The sequence below is a fragment of the Podarcis raffonei genome, chromosome 2, assembly GCF_027172205.1.
Source record: "Podarcis raffonei isolate rPodRaf1 chromosome 2, rPodRaf1.pri, whole genome shotgun sequence".
Taxonomy (NCBI): Eukaryota; Metazoa; Chordata; class Lepidosauria; order Squamata; family Lacertidae; genus Podarcis; species Podarcis raffonei.
The window spans coordinates 25526762-25540160 of NC_070603.1; the positions used below are offsets into that span (position 1 = coordinate 25526762).

The 13399-nt window shown below is 42.7% G+C and overlaps 1 long non-coding RNA gene across 2 annotated transcripts; it reads right to left on the minus strand.

The window, feature by feature from the left end:
* Positions 1-4887: 4887 nt before the first annotated feature.
* Positions 4888-9960, minus strand: LOC128407267 (uncharacterized). Of its 2 annotated transcripts, XR_008328750.1 has the most exons (3): positions 9457-9960; positions 7641-7741; positions 4888-5408 (listed from the first exon to the last, which is right to left on the minus strand). It is a non-coding gene; the product is annotated as an uncharacterized LOC128407267 (long non-coding RNA). The 2 variants fall into 2 exon arrangements; XR_008328749.1 differs by lacking the exon at positions 9457-9960 and having other exon boundaries at positions 7641-7991.
* Between the last annotated feature and the right edge of the window lie 3439 nt (positions 9961-13399).

Sequence of the window (13399 nt, forward strand, 5' to 3'; positions counted from 1 at the left end):
GCTCAAAGGAAGCGGAGTTGTTAATTTTAAAATCACAGATAATGGAAGATTATAGTAGCTCTGGTCCTAGTCTTCAGTGTAGAGCAGGGATTCCCAAACTTGGGCCTCACTGGTTTTTGGACTCCTGTTCCCAGCATCCTTGACCACTGGCCCTCCTAGCTAGGGATAATGGGAGTTGTAGTCCAAAAACAGCTGGAGACCCAAGGTTGGGAAACCCTGGTTTAGAGTGAGAATCCTAACAAATCCAAGTGAAAATACCTTAATAACAATAAGACACATGCTGTTAGAAAGATGAAGAGCGGTATCCAATTAACGTGTCCCATCAGTGCAAGTACCTGTATTTATGCTTGTGCGGTCGGATTTCCCTCCCTCTCCTCAGAGCCCACACCCTCTGCAAATCAACTCTGGAGTGTTGGTAAGAATCCAGAACACATTTAGGGAGCATGATGGGAAGGGGGTGGGGAATTCCATTGTGCAAGTCTAAATCCTTCTGTTATGTGAATTACTTAGCACTACACTGGATACAACCCTAAGTTCCTTGTGGCAAGAGCTATTGTGGATAACAGTTCGCTTCACTTGATGCAGGCAACGGACTCTGTCTGTGACAGTGGCAGCTGAAATAAGTTACACTGCAAGATGTGCCAAGTTAACTTTGAGAGAGAAGAAAATGATAGGAGTTCAAAATGAAAATAAATTTTAAAAAACCTGATCACTAAACGTGTGAATAAATATTACAGTTCATTGGGAGGTGATTTACCCTTTGAAGCCTGCAAACTGCCTATACTTGGAAGTTCAAGCTATGAGAAATGCAATCAAATTGTAGATTCAGGTAGGTAGCCATGTTGGTCTGACGCAGTCGAAATAATAAAAAATTGTCCAGTAGCACCTTAGAGACCACCTAAGTTTGTTCTTGGTATAAGCTTTCATGTGCATGCACACTTCTTCAGATACTTCTGTTTCAATGTATCTGAAAAAGTGTGCATGCACACGATCAGAAGGTTGGTGGTTCAAATCCCTGCGACGGGGTGAGCTCCTGTTGCTTGGTCCCTGCTCCTGCCAACCTAGCACTTCGAAAGCACATCAAAGTACAAGTAGATAAATAGGTACCGCTCTGGTGGGAAGGTAAATGGTGTTTCCGTGCGCTGCTTTAGTTTGCCAGAAGTGGTTTAGTCATGCTGGCCACATGACCTGGAAGCTGTACGCCGGCTCCATTGGCCAATAAAGCGAGATGAGCGCTGCAACCACAGAGTCATCCGCGACTAGACCTAATGGTCAGGGGTCCCTTTACCTTTACCTTAAGGTGCTACGGGACAATTTTTTATCTATTGCAATAAAATTGGTTAATTTTCCAGTTCCACAGCTTCCCTTTGAAGCTGCTTGGTGCACGCAATAGAAGAGTAATATAGAAAACTCTCGGTAAGTCAATGTGCACGACTTGGTGTACAGATTTTTTGCTCATAAGAGGAAGGCAATGGATAGGAATACAGGAAACTGGCTTATAATGCAGTTGAGTGATGTTGAGGTGAGCGGTGTTGGCTGGGAGTCCAACAGCATTTGATGGTCAACATAGTCCCCATCCCTGGTTGAAACTAACCAACCAAAGAAAAATTCCAGTTTGTGACTCAGGTTGGCTGTTTTTTTATCTCCTGAAGACTTGGGGCTTGATAAGATTGTCCAGTAGAAGGAAGCACTTGAATCTGTGGGTGAGTCAGGCTCAGGGGATAGTACCTTTGAGGGTTCTGGCTCAGGCTGATGTGACTAAAGGAAAGGGTCTGCTAATGCCTCTGTTTTGTTTTTAATCAAGTGTATCTCAATACAGCCAAGGGGAAGGTTATATAAATGCCATAAAATCGAGGAGGCTTCGCATGTTTTTAATATTAATGCTGTTAATATTTTATAGATTATAAAAGCCATCTTGATTTGTTAATCATATGACTTCTGCTGTAATTGTGATGTATTTTTTGCTGCCCCATTGTTAATAATGCTTTATACTTTGTAACTGTTTTATTGATGATTTGCTAATTATTTTATATGATTTAGGCTCTATTTGCGATGCTCCAATAGGTTTTATTACGCCATTGTTATTTATTGTTTGTAAGCTGCTTTGGGATTCATTTGACTGAAAAGTGGCATAAAATTACAATAAGCCAAGTCAAGTCAAATGCACCAGGAGTTGGAAATTCTTGCTCCAGTGGGTCAGAATTTTATCCTGGGTCAACTTTGACAGGTGAGTGGGGCAACCCACCTGTCCATCACCTGATGTCATGATGGTGTCAGTTACTTGACAGAAACACACAAAGGTGCGTTGTTATTTCATCATTTTGCTCCGTTTATGAATTGCTTCTCCTAAAATATCTCAAAGCAATTTCACAATAAAAGGATCAACAACAGAAACCATTGCACACAAACACAATTTTAAAAAGACCCCAGTTAGAAACACTTTCATATGGAAAAAGAATTTTAAATCCAATGCAGAAACAGAATAGGAGAAAGGCCTCTACAGTGGTACCTCGGGTTACATACGCTTCAGGTTACATACACTTCAGGTTACAGACTCGGCTAATCCAGAAATAGTACCTCGGGTTAAGAACTTTGCTTCAGGATGAGAACAGAAATCATGTCTGGCGGTGCAGCGGTGCAGCAGCAGCAGGAGACCCCATTAGCTAAAGTGGTGCTTCAGGTTAAGAACAGTTTCAGGTTAAGAACGGACCTCTTAATACTTAACCCGAGGTACCACTGTACTTAAAAAGCTCATTGAAAAAAGATGAATGTTTCCAATAGGTGCTGAAAAGGCAGCAAAGATTGTGCCTGTCTAATATGAGGGTATTCCAAAGGAATTCTACCGTGCTAAAGGCCCAATTCCTATATCATACAGAATGGACCTCCTGATGACATTTGTGGGAGGCCCTCCCTCAGACGTAGTGATCAGCTGGGTGTATAAGGGCTGTAGATCTGTTGGGTATGTATCCTGTTAGAACAGCAACGTGCCATTCTGCTGACAGCAAAGCACTTACCTTTTGTGCATGTCGAGAACAGCCATCCTTATTAGCGCATTGTAATCTGTGGTGGGTGGGTGGAACGGTTGTGGCTAGAATGTAAAAGGATCACATAGTTGCTTCTGGGAATGCTGAGGGAGGGGGAGCGAGGTGAGCGATGCGACATCAGAAGACATTCTCACCGAGCTGCCGCCCGAGCGTCAAGGTATTGCAGCACTCACAAAAGAGGTCAATCATTACGCAAGAGACTGCACTGCACTCAAGCAGAACAGGTGAATTGTTTTTAAAAGCCCTGGGAGCTCTGGAGATACAGTGGTGCCTCACAAGACGAAAAGAATCCGTTCCGTGATTCTCTTCGTCTAGCGGTTTTTTCGTCTTGCGAAGCAACCCCATTAGCGGCTAAGCGGATTAGCACTATTAGCGGCTTAGCGGCTTAGCGGCTAAAAGGCTATTAGCGGCTTAGCGGCTTAGAAAAAGGGGGGGAAAGCGGGGGGGAAATGGCGAGACTCGCAAGACATTTTCGTCTTGCGAAGCAAGCCCATAGGGAAATTCGTCTTGCGAAGCGCATCGCAAATGGAAAACCCTTTCTTCTAGCGGGTTTTCCGTCATGCGAGGCATTCGTCTTGCGGGGCACCACTGTAAATGGAATCAGAGTGGAATAGCAATAAGCAGGGCTGGATTTAGGTCTGATGAAGCCCTAAGCTACTGAAGGTAATGGGGCCCTTTGTATGTCCAGCTGTCCTTTGTCAGCAACAAATTGTCGCTGTTTTTTGTGTTGAATATATGCTATATGGTAATTTATGGACCTAATAGGTATCTAAAGCCATTTGCACTTAACAAAATATGTATTTTATCAAAGTAATTGAGATAGAAGTGAACAAACCAGTGATATTTTAGGGAGCAGGCTAGCAGGCGGGGCCCATTACTTACATCATATGAGCCTACACAACACAATACACTGTTGCTCTATGTAGGCTTTATTTGTTTTTTATCTTATATTTTGGAAATGTACATCCAGTTTCCCCCCTTCATTTTTTGGGGGGCCCCCAAGAGAGTGGGGCCCTAAGCTATAGATTGTTTAGCTTATACATAAATCCAGCACTGGCAATAAGTATTTAAGGAAAGTAGCTCTTCTCACCAGAGAACTTTGCCATTTGCCACGCCAGTCTATGGGCCGGAAGGGTGGTTGAAGTAGTGAAGTAATTTATTCCAGTGCACCAGTGAATTAACTTTGGGAGGTGGAGGTGGCGGGGAGACAAAGCAGTTGATGGTTACAGTGGGATTGCATTTTCTTTTCGTTACAAAGCAACAACATCTAATAGAGGAGAAAATCATTTCCCAGATCTTGGGGTGTGGTGCAGTTTATGGGAGATATCACTAGTGTGACATAAAAAAAATATGAATGAACACAAAAAGGAATGACAGTCATCCCTATTTGAGCTTTTCTGGGGTAGTTATATAGTTGCTTTGTGACACTCTAATTAGCAGGTTTGTTTGCTAGGAAAGCTAAAGAAGAACTGCAAAAGCTTATCTAATAAAATTAGCAATTAAAAAAACCAATTAAAACATGATGTTAAAACCAGTTTAAAATATGCCTCCAAACCTCATCCGCTAAATAACCATGAAGTGTTAACTTCTATTTGCAGATAATGCAGGTATATATTAATGGGAGGGAGGAGTTGTAACCAGCGAGGTCAAATAGAAATGTAGTGCAAAATGTACAAACTGTGATAATTCATTTTCTTCTGACCTCACTGCTTACTGCTTACAACCCCCACTCCAATACTGTATGCGTATATGTCTGCAACTGAGGATAATACTTCGGGCAGCTGGTGAAGTGGACTTTAGCCCATGAAAGCAGATGCCATAATAAATTAGTTAGTCTTGAAAGTGCCACAAGACAGTTTATTGTTTTTGCTGCAACGCTGCCTAATATGATCACCCCTCTGGAAATCGTTGAATTTAAAACATAAGTAACATGTCTGTTTATTTTAAACTGCAGCTTTATGGAGGAATTGTTTTAAATTCAGCTTAAATTCTAAACAGATCTTGTATGGAAATAGATCTTCAGTGCACATTTGAGAACTACCAACATTTGAGAGCCGGTGTGGTGTAGTGGTTAAGAGTGGTAGTCTCGTAATCTGGGGAACCGGGTTCGCGTCTCCGCTCCTCCACATGCAGCTGCTTGGTGACCTTGGGCTAGTCATACTTCTTTGAAGTCTCCCAGCCCCACTCACCTCACAGAGTGTTTGTTGTGGGGGAGGAAGGGAAAGGAGAATGTTAGCCGCTTTGAGACTCCTGAAGGGGAGTGAAAGGCGGGATATCAAATCCAAACTCTTCTTCTTCTTGTCTTCATTACTCAGCCTCTTCATACAGATAAAACAACAGCCTATTATCTCTGCTCTCTGACACCTAGGGAGAAAAATGAGCACATGAAACAACAGACCCAAGTCCACTGTAAAATAAATAAAAAAGAGAGCCATGTTGAAGGGAAGGAGGTTGGGTGCATCTTAAATCCTAGTGCACCAAATTCATGGTCAATAGAATTTGAAAATAGCTGGATAAAAAGTGAACAGTATCAGTGACTGGTGGGTTGAGTTTGTAACTCCCCCCCCCCGGCATTTTTGAGGAATGGCAAGCTAGAACACTAGCTGTTTACATTACTGCAGAGAAGAGATAAGAACTGAAAACTCCCAACACCCACACAACTGAAATCTGTATTTCATGTATCTATCAGGCACCTGCAGGGACGCGGGTGGCGCTGTGGGTTAAACCTCAGCGCCTAGGACTTGCCAATCGCATGGTTGGCGGTTTGAATCCCCACGGCGGGGTGTGCTCCCATCGTTTGGTCCCAGCGCCTGCCAACCTAGCAGTTCGAAAGCACCCCCGGGTGCAAGTAGATAAATAGGGACCGCTTACCAGCGGGAAGGTAAACGGCATTCTGTGTGTGCTGCGCTGGCTGGCCAGATGCAGCTTGTCACGCTGGCCACATGACCCGGAAATGTCTGCGGACAGCGCTGGCTCCCGGCCTATAGAGTGAGATGAGCGCACAACCCTAGAGTCTGTCAAGACTGGCCTGTACGGGCAGGGGTACCTTTAACTTTACCTATCAGGCACCTGCATGACATTTTGAACACAACATCTCCCAACTCATGTTTTTTCTCTGTTCAGCTTGTTTTCCCCTCAGAACATCCAACGTTATGGAATACCTGCACAATTTCCCCAAGTCACTAGTGCTCTACACATTCCCTTCTCTATGATCTTTATTGCTTCTCAAGAAATCAACTCTATCACTTCAACCTTTCCCTTTCCATACAGAAGTGTCACAGTGTAATCTGTCATGTTGGGGCAGTGAGGGGGCAAAAGAATATTTAACCCTCACCCCCTAATGGTCCCAATGAACCCCCCCCCAACATTTGGGACTGAAGAAATTAGGACTACCCACTTGGCTGAAGCAGTACTTCTTTTGGTTAAAAAAATATATATGAGGTGCCAGTACAACAGTATTGATAAAAGTGATGTGGGTGGCAGCACAAAATGGCTGCCATGTGCAGCAAAAGAAAAGAAAAAAAAGAGGTGCCAATATTCTGTACCATGAGTTTAGACGCACCAAAGGGAAGAACAAAAAGGAAAAAGAGTAAAATTACTATTCCAGCTGAAAACAGACCAGCAATTAAACAGTGCTGTTAAAGCACCCTATTTGGGAAGCAGTATCATAGAGTTGGAAGGGACCACAAGAGTCATCTAGCATAACCTCCTGCAATGCAGGAATCTTTTGCCCACTGTTAGATTCAAGCCCACAACTCTGAGATTGAGAATCTCCTGCTCTACCAAATGAGCTACTTGTGGCGTTTGCCCACCTATGTGTGTGACATCATACTGGGTTCATAGGGAAAGGGTTAACTAATTGTAAAATGACTAACCAATGGGAACCCAGGGAGCAGAGTTAACTGTGTATAAGTTTTAAGCACAGAGGTTTTTTAGGGAGTTAGAGTTGTTGAGAAGACAGTCTGGAGTTAGAACAGACAGAGAAGATAAGTCTGTGGGTTGGGCTAGTCTGGTGTGAGGGAGTGAGAGAATTTGTTAAGAGGAGTCAGTTGAGATAATCAGTCAGAAGGTATTAGGAAGGTATAGGTCGGTAAAGAAACAAAAGTTAATATACTGATATTAATATTATCTGAGAAACCATAAACTTGTTAATGTTTGTAAAATAAACTTGGTTTTTTGGTTCACTTTTAACGACTGACTGGACTCAGTGTTTTACCAGAGAGTAACTGGTTGGTGGCAGCGGGGAAGTGAGCACAGTGGTGGCACAGGGATCAATAGACCGTTAAACGTCCAGGGACCCTGTGTGATCGCCACATACCCCAGGCTGGTGAATGAAGATTTGCTTCACAGAGCCCCAGAGATAGGGCAAAACGAGACAGACTCCTAAAAAGCCAATAGAAGATGCTTGCCTGTTTTATTATCCACAGAGGTGCCTGAGTCATGGAGTGTCATAGTAAACAGACAAACATGTTTAGTATCTTCTGTTCTAGTACAGCAGCAATCTGCTCCCTTCCCATCTGCCTGGGACTCAAATTGATTTGTTTTTCTGCAGAACCCCTCCTCTCCAAAGATAGAGAAAAAGATCTATGAGCTTACTTTAGCAAGGAGAGCTTGACCATCAAACACAGAGCCAGTTAGGGACTCTGTCTGCCTCCTGTTGATGGGTGGGGAAGGTTGTTCAAGTCAGCTAGCCTTTCCTGGACAAAAATCACAGCACAGTGATAGACTCAGAGGTAATATGCTCAGATTCAGTGTTTTAAAAATAAAAATGTGAAGATGTTACAGCTAAAAGGTGATCTATAAATGCAATCAATAATGGAGCATCAATTCTATCAGGCTGTCATTTCCTTATTTAGCAACTGCCTAGGCTTATACCTATCCTACCCATATACACCAGTAACTTCATTGTATCTAAAGTTCATGAGGTCCTACCATAGCTTGTGGAAATATTCTGGAATATTGGTTCTCGAACAGCTTAGTTGACAAACAAATCAGCTCCCGAATGCCGAAAACCTGGAAGTAAGTGCTCCGGTTTCTGGACATTCTTTGGAAGCTGAACATCCGATGCGGTTGTCAGCTATTGTTTCTGGGGCATTTGCGCCAATCGGAAGCCGCACCTTGGTTTTCGAATGTTTTGGGAGTCGAACGGACTTCCGGAACGGACTACGTTCGAGAACCAAGGTTCCACTGTTTTTCAAATGACACCTGCTTATTCTATGTCTAAGGCATCTTTCCTAGACATAGCCAACCCAGTTTATTGCTTGCTAGTCCATCAGGCCATAAATAAAAGATAACAGGCAATAAAAAAACAATAAGATGCATACATACAAAACACATTAAACTGTATTGGAATATAATGATATTGTTATAGTCAGGGCTTTTTTCAGGTGGGCGCCATTGCCATTATCATTGCCATTCATGATGAGTTCCAGCACCTCTTTTTCTAGAAAAATTGGACTTGTTACAGTGATTCATTAACATGAACTTTGACAAAATCAAAATAAATGGTTTTTGGGAATTCACACAAGAGCTATAGCTGGGTATTTGGTGGTAAACCCATGCAGCACGTATTCAAATTCAACTATCTGGGAATTACATTCCATCATAGGCTTCTCTGGCCCACGCACCGTGCAATGGCGGTGAATACCAGTAAGATGTCTATGCAGGCCATAATGCGTTTTTCATAATAAGAGGTAATTCGCATATCCCTTCTGCCCTTAAGGTCTTCGACGCCAAAATTATAGCTCAATTGCTCTATGGTATTCCAGTCTGGCTGCCAGGGCTTACCCAGTTGGTAGAATGAGTGCAGGCAGCTTTCCTCTTCAAGATTTTTACTGTCCCATGATGTGTACCCTATGCAGCCTTGTGTCTAGAGGGAGGTCAACACAAGGTAGAGACTGTCACCTGGCGAGATTTCTTCTATGCTGGTTAAACATCAGCCTTACATCAGATAAAGATCCTCTCCTCAGTGAAGTTTTGTTAGACCCCTTTCTTTCCCCAGGGCTACAACAGTTTAACAAGAAGGTACAGCAACTCGGGCTGTCAGTGGAACTTTTGCGATCGATGTCCCTACCATTTGCCAAGGCTATAATCATTAACACATATTCCCATGTAAAATATTAAGCAATTTCTGTTTCCTTAAAGTCAAACTAATAAATTTGGCCGTCTTATATGTCCCATAATAATCTGTTCCAGCCAGTATACAAATACTTTTCTGCCTAGAAGAGTTATTTCTAATCCCTGATATTGGAACCTTCTTAGATATATTTTTAATTATTCAGGTGGAGACCTGGCATAAAATTATCTTGATATCTGATATCATCAAAGTCTGGCAATAAAGAGATCTCGTTCCCACTTAACTCTTGAAGAAGGAAAAATATATAATGTAATGTCAGGCTCCAAGCTAAGCTACCTTTGAAGTTAAACTGTTGTTTTTCTTGCGTCTCAGCTCCTGTTTGTTTAATCAGCGGCCAACATCTGGTATTGTGTTGCAGAATTTACAGAACAAATCTGGCTCTGAACAGAACATCAGTAATAAGTTTTTGCTTTCTTGCTGCTGCTATTGTTGTTAGTTTTTGTTTGTTTGGCTGAAAATTAGTCTGAGGCGTGGGCATATTGTTATGATTGCTCAGCTCCAACAAAGAAAAAGCATCAGAAAATGCTAAGCCCTTCCAAATGAATTTTATGTAATGGGCTCCCCCCCCCCAAAAAAACTGGAACAAAACATTGTCATGGAAAACATTCCAGATGACCAGTGTTAAACTGAAGTATTAACTATTACTCAATTAGAATAGCTGGTTCATGGGGGGCAGGGGGTAGGTTGGGCACCAGATGGAAAGCCCCAAATGTAATTCTTGAACCAGTAAACCAGGGATTGGGGAAACCTCCAGACTACATCTCTCATCAGCCAATGGCTGAAGAACATGATGGAAGTTGTAGTTCAACAACAAGTGGAGGACCACAGGGCTCCCATCCCTGAAATAGAAGAAGAAGAAGAGTTTGGATTTGATATCCGGCTTTATCACTACCCTAAGGAGTCTCAAAGCGGCTAACATTCTCCTTTCCCTTCCTCCCCCACAACAAACACTCTGTGAGGTGAGTGAGGCTGAGAGACTTCAGAGAAGTGTGACTGGCCCAAGGTCACCCAGCAGCTGCATGCGGAGGAGCGGGGAAGCAAACCCGGTTCCCCAGATTACGAGTCCACCGCTCTTAACCACTACACCACAGGTGTTTTGAGTGCTGGAAAGATGGTTTCAATGGATTATAAAGTTATTGTGGCTGCAGATGGCTTCAATTTGTATTCTGTTTTCCCTGGTCCTGGAATCACTGGTAACTGTTTACTTCATGGACTAGAGTCTGGTAAATCTGCTGTGACCTTTGTCTTCTCTTTCCAGGACTTGAGGGGTAAAAATACATTCATAGTTTCAACATTCCATTATGAATATAAGCAGTGCTATTTTTCTAGGAAAAGAACTCACCATGAACACCTGTCTCTTAGAATGGCACCTGAGAGGTGCCGGTAGTGAGTTCTGGCAAGTTCTGGCTGAAAAAAGGCCTGAATCTACTTATGCCATCAGGAAAAAAAATATGAGGAAAGTAATTAAAATCATTGGAGAAGTTTCCTTTCGACTTTCAGATCTGTGATGACCCATTTAAGCACACAAGTCACAATCTGTTTGATGTATCACAGTATTTTAATATTATTTTGGAAGCCGCCCAGAGTGGCTGGGGAAGCCTAGCCAGATGGGCAGGGTATAAATAAATTATTATTATTATTATTATTATTATTATTATTATTATTATTATTAATTTGATGTTACAGCCATTAAGTTTTGGAAACGCCTGTGTGAACCAACCTTTGGTGATAAATGCCACCCCATTCATTTGGGAGTCGGATCTCCCAAATCACTTGCCCTTGCTAGGTTTTTTTTTTTAATTGTGATTTGAATTATCTTGTTTGTAAGTTTCCTTGTGGTTTTGATTATCTTCTTTGTACATTTACTTGTGTTCAGAAGCATGGGTAATTTTTAATAAAACAAAAAGTTCCAGCACTTTTTGGAGCAAAGAATCTGGTGGTTGGGAGAGGAATGCATTGTGAAGAATTGCAAATGCTTAGGCTTTGCTGAAAAGAGTTAGGTTGTGCAGCCCCACCAGAGATAAGACAGTGGTTTTACACACAAACACACACAGTGGACCTACGAAAATAATAAGCCATTTCTTTATCTACTGGTAATCTGCTAGATAAGTTCTTACGTTGTTTCTGCTCATAAAGTCATTCAAATGACCAGTTAATTGACAACTTTTGACCTGTCTATTGATTGCTAAATGTATAATAATTGGCCACTTAATTGACTAGCTTTCCAAAACAAATTTGGTAATGATTTTGCCCGTGAGCATCCAGCGTTAGAACTGTGTTGATACACTGATGATGGGAACTTCATCTCTCTCTCTCTCTCTCTCTCTCTCTCTCTCTCTCTCTCTCTCTCACACACACACACACACACACACAACACATTTGAAAGCATTGCTGTTTCCTCACAAGCTCTCAACAGTGTCACATCATAGTCCAAAGTGAGCTAAGGACTAATTCCAGAAAGCAGCCATGGAGGGACAATCCCAAAAGGAAGGCCACGTTTAAAGAGCCAGGCAGAAGGCTGGTCCTCAGGAAGTCATTCAGCAGTCCTAAAAGGTGGTTAGGTGCAGAAACAGTATCTTTATATCTTTAGTTATATCTTTATATCTATATTTATGTCAGGGACTGGACTGAGGAGGAATGGTGGAGACTGCCTCCTCCTCCTCCACCTTCCCGAGAAGAGGAAGCCAGTAGAGATTTACAACAGTGGTTTGCAGAAGGTCACGGCTCAGAGATAGGAGAGGGACAAAGCTGGGAAATCATGGAAGAAGTGGGGGGGGGGGAGGAGCAGAACCAGAGCAGCTGACTGACATGTTATCGTTAGAAAGCATTCCAGACGCCCCTTCTCCCAGAACCTGGAGAGCAGTGAAAGTGGGAGAGCAGAAAGCGAAGAAAGTGAAGAGGCAAAGGGCCTTAAGCAGCCACAGTAAGGGGGATAGTGCTGCTGACAACTGAGAAGGAAGTGGGGGGGGGGAGGAGGAGTTTACTCGGGGCAACACCATTACCAAGGAGGCAACATTTCTAAGCCGGGCAGGCCGGGTCGTCCTCTTATATACCTGCTGGGATTGACAAGGCATACGACCCTCACCTGAATCTCATAGCTCTCCTGCCGAGTGCTTTGGTCTGCCCACCAGATACCAGGCACTCTACTATTCAAATTAGGCCCCAGTGTTACAATCCCCTTTCTCAATTAAGTAAACAATTTTAATCTATAATTTAAATTCTCAAAACTTTCTTATTTGTTACTTCGAGCAAGTAAACTACTGCTCTCACTTCATTACAAACAGTAATGTGCATGGAAGTTGCTGAACCAATTAACCAACTAGAAGGTTTACTGTTAATAGCACCAGTTTTCCTATACATTGATATTGCTGGATAGTTTTGATGAACTGCAAAAGCATTTTTAGTTTGTTTTCTGTTGCCACCCTGGAACTTTTCTTTATTAGTGCCACTTTGTTTTGTACTATTCCTTGCAAATGAAGGAAAACAACTTTTCTGCTTGTATATGTTGATAAGATAAATTTGGTGGCTGAGGACAAACAAGATTGTACAAAAACAAGATTGGGTGCAGGCCTGGCCAGGACATAGGCGTCCTGACTGAGTGCTTGCTTGATTAACAGCTGTTGGGAACTTCAAGGTCCCTGCTCTCCCTTCTTATGGTCTTTGTACTGGACCTGGAGACTCCAATAGAGAGCATTCCACGTCAAGAAGGAGGGCAAGTGGGCACCCTATCAAATGTCAGGACAGGAGCTACATGGAGCAGGGCTTTTCACTGGTGGTGCCTGTTGTATGCCTCGCTCTTCCGAGACCTGCTCTCTTTTGGCCTGTATTTTGGAGCTTTATAATTTAGGAAGACTTTGGAAGAACTGGTTGACAAGTCTTATCAGTCAACCACTGAGCCTTGGGATTGCCGATTGGAAGGTTGGCGGTTCAAATCCCTGCGACGGGGTGAGCTCCCGTTGCTCAGTCCCTGCTCCTGCCCCGACTACATTGTTACCAGAAGAGGTTAATATTGTGCATGTCCAAATTAAATTATGTATTTGAACAGCAGAGGATACTTTTTAAATATTATAGAGAGGCCAAATTTGTGCGCTAGAAACGTCTGTTTCAGGAGTGCAGCAGATGAGCCAGGATGATCCTAAAAGAATCAGAAGTCAGAGGCACAGAGACCAACACTAATACTCATGGAACAAATATAAAATGATCTGCTCAGAAATAACGT